Genomic DNA, 19,129 nt, shown 5'->3' on the forward strand with positions numbered 1-19,129 from the left:
CCCTTGCCAGAAAGCAGACCACATAGAGATAAACATCTTTGCCTGTTTTGTTTACTGCTGGGTTTCTAGTATGTGCTCGATAAATATTTTGATTGGCTCAATACTACATAATTTGCTTATTTCTATATTGATGGTAAATTGGATGTCTCCCCTACTGGAATATAATCTCCACAAGGGCAGGGATATTTTTCTGTTTTATCCCAAGTCCTTTGACCTGGGCCTGCCACATGTTTTGTTTCAAGTAAACATTTGGTGAATGGATAAATGAATGAATGAAATATTTTAATATAGATCAATCCATCTCTGTCCCCCAAATTATAGAAACATATTTAAAAGTTATTTAGAATGCTGCTAAATTGAAGCTTTAGCATAATATTTCCTTATGGAAGATAGCTTTTTAAAATTGAGATATAACTGACATGTAACATGTAACATCAATTGTACAACACATTGATGCATATACTGAAATATGACTACCACCAAAGTGTTAACTAACACTTCTATCACATCACATAGTTATCATTTCTTTTTTGTGGTGAGAACATTTAAGATACACTCTCTTAGCAACTTTGAAATTTATAATACAACATTGTTGACTGTAATCACAATGCTGGGCATTAGAGCTCCAAAACTTATTCATCTTTTAGTTGTGAATTTGTATCCTTCAACGACATTTCTCTAGTGCTCCCCCGCCCGAGCCCCTGGTAACCACCATTCTATTCTCTATTTCTATGAGTTCAACTAAAGATAGCTTCCCCCCCCCGCCCCGCCATTTTTTATAAATTTTTTTTAACGTTTATTTATTTTTGAGACAGAGAGAGACAGAGCATGAACGGGGGAGGGGCAGAGAGAGAGGGAGACACAGAATCGGAAGCAGGCTCCAGGCTCTGAGCCATCAGCCGAGAGCCCGACGCAGGGCTCGAACTCACAGACCGCGAGATCGTGACCCGAGCTAAAGTCGGACGCTTAACCAACTGAGCCACCCAGGCGTCCCATTTTTTTTTTTAATTTTTTAACGTTTATTTATTTTTGAGACAGAGAGAGACAGAGCAACCCGCCTTTTTTAAAATTTAAATTTTAGTTACTTAACATAGAGTGCAATATTGGTTTCAGAAGTAGAGTTCAGTAATTCAGCACTTACGTATAACACCGAGTGCTCATCACAAGTACCCTCCTTAGTACCCATCACCCATCTAGCCCATCTGCCACCCGCCTCCCTCCATCAACCCATAGTTTGTTCTCTGTCATTAAGAGTCTCTGGTGGTTTGTTTCCGTCTCTTCTCTTCCTCCCTCTCCCCACATGTTTATCTGTTTTGTTTTTTAAATTCCACATATGAGTGAAATCATATGGTATTTGTCTTTCTGATTGACTTATTTTGCTTAGCATAATACATTCTAATTCCATCCACATCATTGCAATTGGCAAGATTTCATTCTTTTTGATGGCTGAGTAATATCCCATTGTATATATATACACCACATCTTTATCCATTCATCAGTCCTTGGACAGCTGCGCTCTCTCTATAGTTTGGCTATTGTTGATAATGCTGCTATAAACATCAGGGTGCATATACCCCTTCAAATCTGTTCTTTTGTATCCTTTGGGTAAATACCTAATAGCATAGTTGCTGGATCAGAAGTTAGTTCTATTTTTAGCTTCTTGAAGAATCTCCATACTGTTTTCCAGAGTAGCTGCACCAGTTTGCATTCCCACCAACAGTGCAAGAGGGCTCCCCTTTCTCTACATCCTCACCACACCCGTTGTTTCTTGTGCTGTTAATTTTAGCCATTCTGACAGGTGTGAGGTGGTATCTCAGTATGGTTTTGATTTGTATTTCCCTGATGATGAGTGATGTTCAGCATGTTTTCATGTGTCTGTTAGCCGTATAGATGTCTTCTTTGGAAAAGTATCTATTCATGTCTTCTGCCCATATCTTAACTGGGTTGTTTTTTTGTATGTTCAGCTTGATAAGTTCTTTATAATGATAGCTTTTAAAAAGAACATGTACAGTAAGACCATATTCTTAGCTATTTTCAGAATTCCCACATGATTTGAGCCTCATTAGAATCTGTTCCCTCTCCCTATTCCAAGAACAATTCCAAGAGCAGGGGCTTGTTGAGCCTCTATGTTCTCAAGTACATAGTTCAAAAATATATTTACATTTAACAAAACTTTAAAGTTGTTCTTTAAAACTGCATTTTAATATAATACCTACTTGATTTTCATCCTTGTTAAAAATAAAATTCAGTGGTATCCACATTCCAAAGATCAGTTAACTTGTTGAGGATTATACATCCACATGCTTACGGAAAATATAAAAGGTATCAGAGAGTGAAATAAAGCCAGAACAAAGAAAACTATGCTCCACCAACTAGTTTCCTTTTCTGTCTCCACGGGCAAAAATACCACCTTTGTAGTTGCTGGAGCCATACTCCTTATACAATTAACAAAAAGCTGGCTGGTGGGCTCTTCGTGAATTGTTTTCTAGGAGGCTCAAGACATCTAATGATAGCATTATAATTGGAAATAATTTTCTTTTCTCCAGAATATCTATCTCAAAGAAAAAAATGAGTATTATCTGACTTTTTGTTATAACTGTAGTCATTTTATAAGTAAGAAAGCCAGAATAAAATACTGTTTTATGTTACCTAATTACTAGCTACATATATAAAAATTACTCTTTATATATTAATTCTATTCTTGTGAATGAGCTGTAGTACTGAAAAGACTGACAGGTCTCATTTGGAACAAACTTATATTGTTCTAATGTATATGTGATTATGTAGATATGGGCTGAAGGTTTCAACTTGCTCAACTAGTATTTATTAACACCTTAAACTCTTAAACCTCAACAATAAGGAAATGAACAACTCAATTTAAAAAATGGGCCAAAAACCTGAACAGATACCTCACTAAAGAAGACATACAGAAGGCAAGTAAGCGCATGAAAACATACTCAACATCATATATCATTGGGGAATTACACGTTAAAACAACAACGAGATACCGCGGTACACCTATTAGAATGACCAAGATCCAAAACACTGACAACACTAAATACTGGCGAGGATGTGGAGTAATAGGAACTCTCATTCACTGCGGGTGGGAATGTAAAATGACACTATAGAACACAGTCTGGCAGTTTCTTGCAAAACTAAACGTACTCTTACCGTGTAATCCAGCAATTACGCTCCTTGGTATTTATCCAAATGAATTGTTACGACCACACAAAAATCTGCACACAGATATTTATAGCAGCTTTATTCATAATTGCCAAAACTGGGAAGCAACCAGGATGCTGTTCAATAGGTGAATGAATAAATAAACTGTGGTACATCCAGACAATGGAATATTATTCAGTGCTAAAAATCAATGAGCTGTCAAGCCAAGAAAAGACATGGAGGAAGCTAAAATGCATCTTCCTGAGTGAAAAAAGCCGATCTGATTCCAACTATATGACATTCTAGAAAAGGCAAAATTACAGAAGCAGTCAACAGCTAGTGGTTGTCAGGAGTTAGTAGGGAGGGAGGGATTAATAGGCAGAGCACAGAAGATATTTAGAGCAGTGAAACTATTCTATCTGATAGTGGTGGGTATACGTCATTATACATTTGTCATGGTGGATATGACAAATGGTGGATATATGGTGGATATCCATGTCATGGTGGATATATGTCATTATACATTTGTCAAAACCATAGAATGCACAGCACCTAGGGTGAACCTTAATGTAAAATATGGACTTTGGGTGACTATGATGTGTCAGTGTTGGTTCATTGATTGTAACACATGTACCACCCTGGTAGGGGATGCTGACAGTGGGGGAGGCTGTGCATGGGTAGGGAGAGGGGGTATATGGGAACTCCTTGTACTTCCCACTCAATTTTACCGTGAACCTAAAACTACTTTTAAAAATAAATTTTATTAATTAAAAAGAAAATGGAACTGGAGCACCTGGGTGGCTTAGTCGGTTAAGTGCCCGACTCTTGATTTCAGCTCAGGTCATGATCTCACAGAAAGTTTGAGCCCCCCTAGTCTGGCTCTGCGCTAATAGCACAGAGCCTGCTTGGGATTCTCTCTCTCTCTCTCTCTCTCTCTCTCTCTGCCCCTCCCCTGCTTGTGTGTTCTCTCTTTCTCAAAAATAAACAAACAAACAAACAAATTAATAAATAAAAAGAAAATGGAACTATCAAGTTAAAGGCGGGGCGGGGGGGGGGGCGGGCGGTGTGGGAAGCTCCTTCTGGTTCCTGAACAGAGAATGGACTGGAGGTGAGCAGGAGCAGGAGTGGAAGGAGCCACTGTGGTAATTCAGTGAGAGATGGCAGTAACTTGGAAATAAATGTGACAGCAGAAAAAGGGTGAGGTGGACAGATTCAGATGTATTTTGGTGATAGAACTGACAAAGTTTGCTGAGGGGTTGAATCTGCTGTTAAAGGAAAGGGACAATCTTGGATGCCCCTGGGTGACTAGTGATACTATTTACTGAGAAATGGAAAATGGGGCGGTGGGGGTGGCTGGGGCACACAGGGGGTTTTGGAGGAGGAAGTCAAGAGTTCCACTGTAGCTACATTGAATATGAGATGTCTGACATAGTCAGCTGGAGATACTAAGTAAGTTATTTTTTGTTTTTACTTTGTGGAAATAGAAATTTCACTCTCTGATGCCATCATTTCTTAAGTGACCTTTCCTGCTTTGGATTTTTAAAAAATTTTTATTTATTTATTTTATTTTATTTTTGCATAACTGAAGGGCTTATTTTTTTTTTAAGAATAAAAGACAAATCTGATTCAAATATGTATCAAGTGTCAAATTCTCCAGAAAATTGCTTGAAGTTTTGGTATGAGTTTTTCCAGCTCTATTTCCACCCCTTACAGAGATTTTGATGATTTTGAGGCCAAGTTTCAGACAGATCAGGTTCAGATACAAAGTTCTTCTTCTAGAGGGACCTGGATGGCTCAGTTGGTTAAGTGTCTGACTCTGGCTCTGGTCATGATCTCACGGTTCATAGCACATCGGGCTCTGTGCTAACAACTAAGAGTCTGGAGCCTGCTTCGGATTCTGTGTCTCCCTCTCTCTCTCTCTGCTCCTCCCCTGCTCATGCTCTGACTCTCTTTTTGAAAAATAAATAAACATTTTTCAAAAAACCAAAACAAAGTTCTAGCACAAGCAACACTCTCAAAACCTGGGTCCAGAAGAACACAAGCTCCACTGGGATACAGAGTCACATACCGATTTTATGACTTCTAACCCTGCATGGTCCATAGATGTTTATTTCTCAGTTGGTCTTGCTAACCTGAGCATGTAAGGGCCAGGGCTTTTGTACCCCTAGCATTAGCATATATGTAGTATTAGAATATTTGTGTACAGGATTAACAAATAAGTAAATCTTCCTCACAGAGAGATAAGTTATGACAAGAAATGGGAAAGATCAGGAAGAAAGCCAACTTTCAGCCCCTGGGTTTTTCATACAGGTACAATGCTCTTACCTGAAGTCAAGCCAATGGTTAACAACTATAACCAAGCAACCGGTGGTCTTCTCTATGCAATGGTAAACAACTAGTCTTACTGATTTCTTTCACTGAATTGACTGAATGTAATAATTTAGTAGTAATTGAGCAGATGCTCCTTCCTCGAAGGATGATACAGTGTCCACGTTAGATATAGTTTGACGATGTCCATAGACACTTTCATGAAAGCTCTAGATTTTACTTTAGAGCTTTAGAGATTTTTATGCTTTTATTGGCTTTTAATGGGAGGTTTTTTTCTTTCAATCAGAGAATATTCACACTCTAAATTAAAAAAAAATCTTTTGGGGGCGCCTGGGTGGCTCAGTCGGTTAAGCGTCCAACTTCGGCTCAGGTCATGATCTCACAGTTCGTGAGTTCGAGCCCCGCATCAGGCTCTGTGCTTACAGCTCAGAGCCTGGAGCCTGCTTCACATTCTGTGTCTCCCTCTCTCTCTGCCCCTTCCCTGCTCATGCTGTGTCTCTCTCTGTCTCAAAAATAAACATTAAAAAAAAAATTAAATAAATAAATAAATAAAAATAAAAAAAATCTTTTGGTGTTTAAGGAAAAAGAAATATCACTAATTTTTTGTGATTTTAATTCATTCACTTAAATATTTAAAAAAATTTTTAAGTTTATTTATTTATCTTGAGAGAGAGTGTGCAACGGGGGGGGGGGGAGAGAGAGAGAGAGAGAGAGAGAGAGAATCCCAAGCAGGCTCTGCACTGTCAGCACAGAGCCTGATGTGGAGCTCAAACTCATGAACCCTGAGGTCATGACCTGAGCTAAAGTCAGATGCTTAACCGACTGAGCCATTCAGGCACTCCACACTTAACAAATATTTGATTGACTACTGTCCTGAGGACTTCTCTGTGCTACCAACAAAACAATTCCCTTCTAGAGTTTGCATCCTGTCAGGAGAAGATAAAGTCGATGCTTTTATGTCAAACTTGCAAGATTCCAGGATAGTAGTTACCTTATAACCTCCCAAAATTCCTCAGATTGAAGCATTTCAGATCTGGTGACAGAGACAAAACTCCAGTGACTGGAAACCCTTGGCTGGATTGTGGGAACATATACACATCCTTTTATCCATTTATCCTTCTGCCTCTCTGTTCAATTACCAGTTCCCCTCCTGCCACAGAAAAAGGATAGACAAAACAAACAAACAGAGAATGAGAGTTGGGGCGGGCTGAGGGCAAAATAACCTGTGAAGACAAAGTTTTACTAATCCGGCTGAGTCTACACAACACTTAAGGGCTCTGAATAAACATATTAGTATCCCTGAAGCCCTTGCGGAACATGTTTCCCTCATATATATGAGAGCTGGTTTTGACCTCTTCCTTTTACCCAGGCCAGCTCCTAAGTGATACCTGGTTACTCTCATTCTTGGAAGCTAGGGGATTTCAAAAGAATTAGGTCGAAATTACTTTTCACATACTTTCTAATTTAAATGTCACACTGATCTCCTGCAGCCTTTTCCAGGTAATAAGGATTAAGGTGATTGTACAATGTTGATATTAACAAATTTGCAGGGACTATAGCATTGCACTTCATGCCCACAAAATTTACATCCTCATGAAAAACTTACTAGACAGAATTTTCTCAAAATAAGAGGGATTAAGATAGACTGACTTAAAATAGACAAAAACTTAAGGTATCCCAGGATACCCCAAAAAGACTGGGTTAACATCCTTTGGTGCAGTGAAACAATGGAACAAGGAAAGACTAAAGTGACCAGCTACAGGAGAACAAGTCACAAAGGAAACAAAAGGGTCTCTGTGATTTTTCTTTTTCTTTTTTTTCTTTTCCTTTCTTTTTTTTTTTTTTTTTTAACGTTTACTTACTTTGAGAGAGAGAGAGAGAGAGAGAGCACAAGCCAGGGAGGGGCAGAGAGAGACAGAGAGAGAGAGAATCCCAAGCAGGCTCCACACTCAGCCCACAGTCTAATGCAGGGCTTAATCTCACCACTTCGAGATCATGACCTGAGCCAAAATGAAGAATGGGTCCCTCCACCTACTGAGCCACCTAGGTGCACCTGTAATTTTTCTTTTTTTCTTTTTTTTTTTTTTTTAACTTTTACTTATTTTTGAGAGATGGAGAGACACAGACTGCGAGCGGGGGGAGGGGCAGAGAGAGAGAGAGACATCCCTGAAATTTTTCAATTAAAAAAAAAATTAATGGGGCGTCTGGGTGGCTCGGTCGGTTAAGTGTCTGACCCTTGGTTTGGCTCAGGTCGTGGTCCCAGGATCCTGGGATTGAGCCCTACCTCAGGCTCTGACAGCACAAAGCCTTCTTGAGATTCTCTCTCTCCTGCTCTCTCTGCCACTCCCCCTTTCACACTCTCTCTGTCTCTCTCAAAATAAATCAATAAACTTTAAAAAGTCAATAGACTTTATTTTAGAGTGAAATTGAATAAATAAATGTGCATCCATTTTTATTGTTATAATTTCAGAACTGTTTTATCTTAGTTTCTGATTGGTACTTAAACGTCAATGGTTTGAAACATTACATCTTTTAATTTCTCCTGGTATATGATTATTGATCTGCAAACATACACAAAAGATGTTTCTTTAATAAATCCTGTTATTCTTTTGTAATGTAAGGAACCCCTTTCCTACCATGGAGACTACCTGTCAACCTTAAGTAGCATGAACAGATCTCAAATATTTGGAAAAGCAGCTATGATGGTGGTGTAGAAGCTCAGAGCAGAGACCCCTAAGAAGGAGGCTGTTACAGATGGGAGGAGGGTGGTAAGAACCTCACAAGGGCATGGGAAGATGATGAGGAAATGAATTCAGAAGCCCCTTCAGAGGACAACAGCCTTGACAGCAAATTTCACATGGGTAAGAGAGAGGAACCAGTCAGAATGGAGTCTGCACATTCTAGTTTGTCTGATGAGGTGAACGCTGACGCCATTCACGGATACATACGGCAGGGAACAAGCTGAATTGTTCTGGGAAGAGAATGATCAGAATGACATGGTTGGACCCTGGACATTTTGATCTTGAGTTACTTGTGAGGCACACAAATGGAGGTTTCCAATTAATATTTGGATATTGAGTCTGGAGCTTAGGAGGAGGGTGAAAATAAAGGTGTACTCTTGTCTGCATGATGTGATAGACAAAGCCCTAGAAGTGCGTAAGAAAAGCTGAGAAAGTGCAAATGGATAAGAGAGAGAACAGTAGATGTAGCATTTGGAGAGGCAATATGCTCAGTGGGTAAAAGCTGGGACTTCAAACAACTTACTTAACTTTTCTGTGCCTCAAGTGCTATAGCTGTAAAATGGGTTATTTAATAGTAGTACCTCCCTCATAGAGTGTTGGGGAGATGAATTCATTGTACAAAAAATGCTTATTTAGTACAGTACCTGGCACATAATACAGGTTCTATAATTATCTCACATTATTGGAATAAGGATCTTTAAGGTATCCGAGTTAAGAGCACTGGGAAAGAGCAACCCAAGTCAGAAGATGATGCGAGAGAGGAGTTCTCCAGGAGAGCAGACTGAAAAGTTTCAGCAAGGGGATGGTCGACAGTGTCAAATGTTACACTAAGTTCCCCTAAATAAGGGTTTATGAGAAGTTTTTGGCTCTGTCAGTTAGGGAGTCATTTGTGTCCTTAGAAAGGGCAGGCTCAGAAGAATGGTTTCAGAAGCCAGATTGCAGGGGTTTATGAGAAATGGAAATGACCTCTGTTCAGAGATGGTAAATTAAACACTTTCACTTCCCTCCACTCCTACGCTCCACTGACATAAGAGTAAAGGCTTTTGTTTTGTTTTGCTTTGCTTTGCTTTGCTTTGGGCATAAACAAATAAAGGGAAAGAAAAGACAAGAGATAAAGGCAACAAAATTTTGGAAACTTAAAAGAAGAGGGATGAGTGTTAATTTTCTTACTACAACCAAAAAACCCCAAAAACTAAGGCAACAATGGGGAAAGGCAAGAAGCAAGCTGAGTTGCTCTACAGAACCCCAGAAAGGCCCAGAAATTGGGGATTTCAGGTGTCTCTGAAACCAGGGTTGAGAGTGGAGATGAAAACAGATGGTCTGCTTTAGAAGCAGTTAGACTCATCCTTACCCCTTCGTGCTGCCCCATCATGACCTTCCCCAACCCTGTGTGGCCCAAGGGACTGAAACTCTCTCACTGGAGAAGACACCTGGGGTGAATAGAATGACTTCGATGGTGCAATATCACAGTGAAAACAGGAAGGTTAAGTGGAAGTCCACATGCAGAATGGTAAGACACCCCAGCTTCATTCCTTCACTCTCTTCCCAGGTGCTGCAACCAAGTTTGTTTCTTCTGGGAAGAAGAATGGAAAACTTTTTCTCTGGATGTGTGAGTGCCCCAGAAGAAATAACCTAAAGATACTGACATTTAGGCGTCCCCCAATGAAATGACTCAGCCAGATCATCTTACAGTGATGTCCACCAGTTAGCAAGGCTTGTTCACGTGCAGAGTGCTTCCATAGTTTTTCTGTGTGTGTGTCTAAAATCTTAACAAAAGACAAATGGCACCCCGGTATTTCTCTCTATCTCTCTCATCTTTCCCTATAGTGTCTACATTGTGGTGTGAGTGCTAAAAGCCAAAGAGAACAAGCCAGAAGAAGTCATGTCACCTTCAGTGGCCTAGCCTTGGAAGTTCCTCAACATCATTTGTACATCATTCTGATTACAAAGTTCCACTGGGTTCAACTAGAGGCAACATAGTCCCCACCCTTGATGGAGGAGTGTAAGTTGTTATTCTGTAAGAAGGGCACATGGAGTAGGACACAAAAAAGTAAAAAAAACAGCTTATACACAAAGGATGGAGAAGGAGAATGACATCACAAGTCCTTAGCAGAGCTGGATGCCAGCAGACAAGGAACAGTGCCTCAGTGAGGAGCAAGGAAGATCACTTTCAACCTAGATTTCTATACTCAGCCAAGCTATGACTAAAGAGTTAAGACAGGATGAAGACATTTGTATATATTCAACTTTTTAAAATGTTTATTTATTTATTTTTGAGACAGAGAGAGCATGAACGGGAGGGGCAGAGAGAGAGGGAGAGAAAGAATCCCAACCAGGCCCCGCTCTGTCAGCACAGAGCCCTGCATGGTGCTCGATCTCACGAACCATGAGATCATGACCTGAACTGAAATCAAGAGTCGGATGCTTAACTGACTGAGCCACCCAGGCGCCCCTATACTCAACTTCTCAAAGAATTTATCTTCCATGGCCCTTGGCCAGGAAACTCCTAGAAGCTCCATCAATATGAAGACATAAACAGAGAATGAAGGAGAGCCAGGAATTGAGGCTCTGAACAGGAAAGAAATTAAGGGAACCCCTACCCCCTAGAATGACAACTGTGCTGTAATTAGGATTAGAGAGGACAGAAGACTCAGGAGTGATGTCCCCATAAATAAGATTCATTTTCTGACATGTTTGAATGCCCTGAGTGATAAGTACATTGGAGGCTGAGAAAACCAAGAAAAAGACAATAGTTAAGTCTAGGGAAAACCAGAAGATTTACATGCAAGTCAATCTGTCCATACATGGCTAAACTGTGAGTAAAATCTGCATAGTCATTAAAAAATTAAATGTAATCTCTATTTGGAAGGTAGGAAACTGTGGGGGGTGCAGTGTACTTAAGGGAGCTAAATCCTAATTTCCAAAGGACAAATTCAACACATAATACTTAAACTTGAAAATAGGCTAAAAGTCAAAATAAGCATATTATTAGAAAACGTAGAGACAAATATGCAAAGGAAAAGTGAAAGAGGTAAAAGTAGTTGCCATTGGGGAGCAAAATTCAGAGGAGAAATAATTTTTTACTTAATAACTTCTACGGAAATATTTCACTTAAAAACTGTATACATAGGTGATTTAAATAAAAACTGCTATTTTAAAAATCATGAGTGGAAATTTCTGTCAAAATATGGAGATTTGCAAATGTTTTCTTCCCTTCCCAATCCCACTGAAAGCAATAAATCGACTTACAAGAACAAAGAAAATGGAAGAAGAAATGAGAACTAGATAGGAGCTTATACAATTGAAGACAGCAGGCCCCCATTTAGAAAAAAATACAAAATTGGGTATGAAAATGAATTTGGAAGAAGAAAAGATATCACAACAAAGTCCTAGTTTTAAAAATCTAACAGGGGCACCTGGGTGGCTCCGTTGGCTAATCGTCTGACTCTTGGTTTCAGCTCAGGTCATGATCTCACAGTTCTTGAGTTCAAGCCACACATTGGGCTCTATGTAGGCAGTGCAGAGCCTGCTTGGGATTCTCTCTCTCTCTCTCTCTCTCTCTCTCTCTCTCTGCTCTTCCCCTGCTCATGCTCCCTCTCTCTCAAAATAAATAAATAAACTTTACAAAAAAATCTAACAAACATCATGAAATTATAAAAATAACAGTATTGGGGGGCCTGGGTGACCCAGTCAGGTAAGCATCCAACTTCTACTCAGGTCATGGTCTCGTGGTTCTTGAGTTCGAGCCCCACATTGGGCTCTGTGCTAACAGCTCAAAACCTGGAGCCTGCTTCGGATTCTGTGTCTCCCTCTCTTTCTGCTCCTCGTCCACTCATGCTCTGTCTCTCCTTCAAAAATAAACACTAAAAATGTAACGAAAAAATAATAAATAATAAAAAACAAGGTTTTTTTTTTAGCTCATTTATTTATTTTGAGAGAGAAAAAGTACAAGTGTGTGAGTGGGGGAGGCAGAGAGGGAGAGAATCCGGAGAAGACTCCACTCTGTCAGCACAGAGCCGATTGCAGGGCTCAATCCCATGAAATGTGAGATCATGACCTGAGCAGAAATCAAAAGTCAGACGCTTAACCAACTGAACTACCTAGGTGCCCCCCCCTCTGCCAAATAACAGTGTTTTTATTAACTGCCTTAAACATTTTATAATTCTTTTTTTCCTACATCTTTGGCTATCTACCCTTTGATCTCTTCTTCACGGAATAAAATGTTAAAATATCATTTTCTTTAGAGTGAACAAATTAGGTCTTCCCTCTAGTACCTTTAATCAAAAAAATTTACTATTGGTTTTGAAAACTTTCTTTCAGGGGTGCCTGGGTGGCTCAGTTGGTTAAACATCTGACTTCGATGACCTCATGGTTCGTGGGTTCGAGTCCCGTGTTGGGTTCTGTGCTGACAGCTCAAAGCCTGGAGCCTGCTTTGGATTCTGTGTCTTCTTCTCTCTGTGTTCCTCCCCTGCTCATGCTCTCTCTCTCTCTCTAAAAAATAAAGATTAAAAAAAATTAAAAAGAAGTGGGAAAACTTTCAGCTTCAAAATTGATTATTGGTAACATGTGAGATTTATTTCAGGACTGTTGCCAAATTTAGGAAAATTGCTAGGACTTTTTTTTTCATATATAACCTGTAGAACTTAAAAACATTCTTAGTTTTCTTATGCTCTAATTATAAATACATTTGAATTGAGATTATCATTAACCATTTTGTTATTGGTGTCTTTACATCATTGTGACATATTTTGAGTTTGATAGTGTCTTTCTCTGTGTCAGTATTTTTGTATGTCAAATCAGCTGGAAATGTATCTTTTTCTGGTCCTTATGATTCATTCCTCTTCATTCTATGGATTATCAACACTCCAAGAACATATTCATTGCTTCTATGTGAAACATGTACCTTTCTTTTAATCATGGAATGGGAATAATGGTACTTATCCTATTGTATCCTTGGTATGAGCTGAAAGTTTTTTTGATACAATTTGCTTATTAGCACCAGAATAATTCCTATTGATTTAGCTGCTCATTTTTATTGTTTTTATTTCATATCTCAATAATTTTTAGTGTGGATTTACTCTCAATCCTTTATTACATAACTTATAGATAGCAAAATAAAGTATCCTTTACATGTATATCCAGATGAGGAGTCTGTAATTTCTCATGTACTTTATTGAAATTACCCTAAATTTATTTCCAAACTTCAATAGTTACACCCTACAAATACCAGACATATACACAAATTCTGATCAATCTTTTTTTGTGTGAATTCCATCAAAAATAGATAAAAGGGGGGGGGGGCACCTGGGTGGCTCAGTTGGTTGAGTGTCTGACTCTTGATTTCAGCTCAGGTCATGATCCCAGGGTCATAGAATCAAGCCCCAAATCAGGCTCCTTGCTGAGCGTGGGGCCTACTTAGGATTCTCCCTCTCTCTCTCTCTCTCTCCCTCTGTCCTTCCCCCTGTTCATGAAAGCTCTCTCTCTCTCTCTCTCTTTCTCTAAAAGAAGAAAAAAACTTAAAAATAGCAGAAAATATGTATGACATGTTTAATAATGATATATATTGAGTTATCAAATATGTGCTGGGAGAAATTGTTTCAACTATGAGAGTCAATGAGAATCAGATTCCTCAATTACAATTTACACATGACATCCCTGGAATAACTTTCCCCAGACTAGCTTCTGGCTCAGAGTCATGTGACACTGGTCCTGCATGTTTATATCATGACAGCATGAGTAGCCATGGAGGGCAGTAAAAATAGCCTCAGAAGTCATTTCTACACTAGGATGGCTGGTAATAATATGGATGCAACTGGAATCTCACTCACATATCCTTCTAAACTCAATCTAAATGTAGCCCAAACTCAGCTTCCCCTTAGTCAGATCCCAAAATGCCCACAGTGACTCCCAAACCACCCCTACACACAGGGAAATGAAATAGTGGAGACTTCCTAATTGAAAGAGACAGAAAGCTTAGCCAATCACAGCTAAAACACCTCACTTTTAATATTTATATAATCATGTGGACATATTGCTAAGACACCTTCCAGGACCTTGGAAACGAAACTCTAAGCAACACTTAGCTTCAAGGCTAATTTGCCTCTAAAATAGCAATGAAATTTTGGAAAACAAACTGATGTGTCTAAATGGCTTGTCAGACAAGAGAAAGTTGAAACCCAAGCTAGAAGCAGGGGGATCTAGAAGCAAGCAAATGTCCCACTAAAGATCCACAAATAGGATTAGGAAATGGAAACTCCAGGTATTTCTAAACATGGTGGTAAATGCCAATCTGAAAACAAGAGGCCTGAAGGTGAAACATAGGCCCTAGGAGAGAGGAAATGCTTCACACACCACCCCCCACTTCTCTATAACACTGCTGTACTCATTGTTGTCAATATCTTACTTTCCACTCTTTTTCTTTCCTGGTTTTTGAGTAAAATTATCTTTTACAGATGATGATTAGCAGCCAATCTACAGCCCTCTGCCTCCAACGTATCTAATAGGACAAGTACCAATACCACCATTCAGGCAGAAGCCTGGAGGTTTATTTTCTAAATGGGCTAAATCAGAGGATGTTTGGACCCAAGGGCACCTGTCAGGGCAGAGAGCATGTGTATGGAGATCCCCATCACTGTGATTCAGTTCAAATTGAAATACTGAATCATAAAATTCTCCCTTCTTTGCTCCCCTGCCTCCCTTGATTCACTGGGGAAAATATTAGAAGGCAGACAAGAGATTTTAGAATTCCTCTTTGACAAAGTTGACCAGTCCAGGAATGGAGAGTCCTGTTGGGGTCCTCCAGCAAAAGAACACAACCTGATTACCTAGCACCCTCCATTGGCAAGCCTTCCCACAGAGTTTTAAATAGTTTCCAGTGCCTCCCTCTGAAATAGGAATGGGTAGCCAGAGATCACCTGACAATTGAGAAAGCTGCTAGCACCAAGAACCCAAAGAGGAAAATGAGACAATTAAAAAAAAAAAAAGGAGAAAATCTTGACAACAACAATAATATTCTAACATATTTAGAGGTAAGTAAAGATATGGGATCCCTGAAACAGAAACAGAGTTTGGGGGCACTTGGGTGGCTCAGTCAGTTAAGCGTCCGACTCTTGATTTTGGCTCAAGTCATGATCTCGCAGTTTGTGAGTTTGAGCCCCATGTCAGGCTCTGTGCTGAGAGTGTGGAGCCTGCTTGGGATCCTCTCTCTGCCTCTCTCCCTCTCTCTTTCTTTCAAAATAAATAAATAAACTTTAAAAAATAAAAAAAAAACAGATTTCTGTAAAAATGAAATATTCAGGGTTTTGAAAAAAAGAGCATTTAGAATCAAAAGTCTGATAACACAAAAAGAAATATTAACGGAAGATTTAAAAGATAAAGTTGAAGGGTGCCTGGTGGTTCAGTCGGTTCAGCATCCAACTTCAGCTCAGGTCATGCATGGTCTTGAGGTTCATGAGTTCCAGCCCTGCATCTGGCTCTGTGCTGACTGACAGCTCAGAGACTGGAGTCGGCTACGAATTCTGTGTCTCCCTTTCTCTCTTCCCCTTTCCCACTCATGTTCTGTCTCTCTCAAAAAATAAATAAACACTTATAAAAATTAAAAAAAAGAAAGATAAAGTTGAGGACAAATCTCCCAGAAATCAGAGAAAAGATAAAGATATAAGAAATGGAAAATAAATATGATGAAATTTATATATATATATATATATATATATATATATATATATTATATATATATATATTCAGATTATGAACCACCCAGGAGGTTCATAATCTGAATAGTAAGAGTTCCAGAAAGTGAGAATAGAGAAAACAGAGAAGATGAAGTTATCGGACAAATAATTTCTCAGACTATAAAGGGCCCATTGTGGGGGCACCTGGGTGGCTCAGTCGGTTAAGCCTCTGACTTCAGCTCAGGTCACGATCTCGCGGTCTGTGAGTTCGAGCCCCACGTCGGGCTCTGGGCTGATGGCTCAGAACCTGGAGCCTGCTTCCGATTCTGTGTTTCCCCCTCTCTCTGCCCCTCCCCCGTTCATGCTCTGTCTCTCTCTGTCTCAAAAATAAATAAACGTTAAAAAAAAAAAAAAAAAAAAAGGGCCCATTGTGTGTCCAGGAGAGAACTTGGAAAATCAAGATACACCATTGTATAATTTTGGAATATTGTGGAGAAAGAGAAAGAGATTAGGAAACTGAGATTCCATGAGATTAAAGGAACTTTCCCAAAGTTACACAGCTGGAAACAGGCAGTATGAAGGCTAAACCCAAGTCTGTCATGTTCCATTACAGTTTTGAATGGTGGCAAACAAGTGAAGAGAGATTTATACTGGATCCTAGTTAGTATGAGGGGAAATCATGAGTTATTGGTAGAGGAAACACATAAATATTAATGTAAGTTGAAGATAAAGGGCCATCAGAGACCAAGAATGGAAAGTACAAGAGCGAGAGGAATCACTGAGTCAAGTCTTAAGAAGTCTGGGGGGAGTAGCACAGTGATAGAGGCAAGGGTTTGTCTTGGGAAGGAGTAAAGCTGTGGGCAGGAAGTAAGGGTGGGTGAAGTTGCTGCTATTAAGGTGGAACTCGGAAGAGAGAAATTAATGCGGTGGTACTGTTTTTTCCATGAAAGTAGGAGGCTAGTTATTCTCCTAAGACTAGACGAGGGAGGAAGGGGAGGGTTGGATCTTTACAGGGGATTGAGGTGGAGGGGAGGAGTTGGAAAGTACCTGGAGCATTTAGGAAAGAGAGTAGAGTTGCCAGCCTTAGCAAATAAAAATACAGCTCACGCAGTTAAATTTGAATTGCAGATTAATGACACATAGTTTTTTTGGTATAAGTCCCATAAATTACATGGTATTTTCTCTGGCAACCCTTAAAGAGAGATAGTAGAGCATGCATAAAGAACAGCAACGTTGCTTTGAAATAAGAAATGTGGAATGGAGCAACCTCAGTGTGAGTTGGGCATCAGATGGTAACCTCATTGCCAGGAGAAGTGAGGTGAAACATTGGGCTGGCCTTCCAGGCAGCAGCGGAAAGGCAGCTGGGCTGAGAGCCAGGAGATAGCTTGGGGATGCAATTCTTAGGGCCTCTCCTGAGAGTAATGGGAAGAGATATGTGTGGGAACCAGAGACTTGGAACTGGCAGGGAAGCCATTGCTGCAAATTGTTTTGCCCTGCTTTCTAATTTTGCCTGAGTGGTCATCTGCATTTTATATCTAATAGGTGTGCACTAAGGATGGAGATTACTAAGTAATCGTCTGAAAAGGACTTGAGCTCTTTAAAACACTGCATTAATACCAAATGAATGTTGTCCTCACCAGCAATATTCACAAGAAAAAGACTGTTCTCCTACGTAATTCTCTGACACGTTTGAGGTTTATTGTGGTGGTTTGTACTAGTGGTTAAGAGGCTACGGCCCATCTATGGTCACAGCCCACGTTAACCAAGTTACTTAACATAATTCACCTGCGACTCAGTTTCCTTCTTTGTAAAGTTAGGGTAATAATTATTCCTAACTTGTAGGGTCATCAGAAGGATGAGTTAGTATGTATAATACTTAGAATCTGGTACCCAAATGTACAACCTTATATTAGATGTTATAGGTGGATAATGAGATGTTTTAATATTCATTATTAAACTTATTATTCATTATTATACATTTGTATACACTATGTCAGGAAATATGTAGTAAGGAAATCAGTAGTTTTTAAAAAGGACATTCATGGGGGAGGGGAGGCATAAATAGGCAGAGCACAGAGGATTTTTAGGGCAGTAAAAATATTATGCATGATACCGTAATCATGGATACATGTCATTATACATTTGTCCAACCCCACAGAATGTACAACATCAAGAATGAGCCATGGTAGAAACTATGGACAATGGATGATTATGATGTATCACTGTAGGCCCATCAAGTGTAACAAATGTCTCATTCTGGTGGGGATGTTGATGATGGGAAACGCCATGCATGTGTGGGGTATGGGGGCTTTGGGAAATGCCTGCACTTTCCACTCAATTTTGCTGTGACCCTAAAACTACTCTTTTAAAAAGTCTTTATAATTTAAAAAGTGGTAAAAAGAAAAATAAATTTATTTTAATAAATAATGTAACATTTAATAATTTAATAAAAATAAATTTAATTTAACAAAGCATTTCAGCAAAAAAAAATACTTTCTTCTGGGAAAAAACATTTACTAGCATACTTTTATATATGTTTCACAGACTTGCATGGTTAGGAAATAAGTGGTTTTAAAAGGACATTCACTAGCATATCTTTGTATACATTTTATACATATATAGCCAAGAGATTAGTACAATTTAAAATTTTTCTTTTCTTTTCTTTTTTTAAACTTATTTATTTATTTTGAGGGAGAGAGAACAGGGAAGGAGCAGAGAGAGAGAAAGGATCCTAAACAGGTGCCAGGGGGGACTCAATCTCATAAACCGTGGCATCATGACCTGAGTCGAAATCAAGAGTTGGTCGCTTAATGGACTGAGCTACCCAGGCACAGTTTAAAACCACAGTTTAAAATTTTTTAAACTACCAGGTAGCTGGGTGGCTCAGTCAGTTAGGTGTCTGACTTCAGCCTAGGTCATGATCTCACCATTCCAGAGTTCGAGCCCAGCATCAGGCTGTGTACTGACAGCTCAGAGCTTGGAGCCTGTTTTGGATTCTGTGTCTCCCTCTCCCTCTCTTGGCCCCTCTTCCATTTGTGTTCTGTCTCTCTCTCTCAAAAATAAGTAAACATTAAAACATTTTTTTAATAAAAAATAAAAAATTTTTTAATAAAAAATAAAAATTTTAAAACCAGAGGTTTGTTTCCCTTCAATCCCTTCACTGTGTGTGTATTGACTGCAGGTGTTTGAACTGGGAGACATGCATTTGCACTCATTAAATTTTGGAAC

This window comes from Panthera tigris, chromosome C1 (genome assembly GCF_018350195.1).
Source record: "Panthera tigris isolate Pti1 chromosome C1, P.tigris_Pti1_mat1.1, whole genome shotgun sequence".
NCBI classification, from domain to species: Eukaryota; Metazoa; Chordata; class Mammalia; order Carnivora; family Felidae; genus Panthera; species Panthera tigris.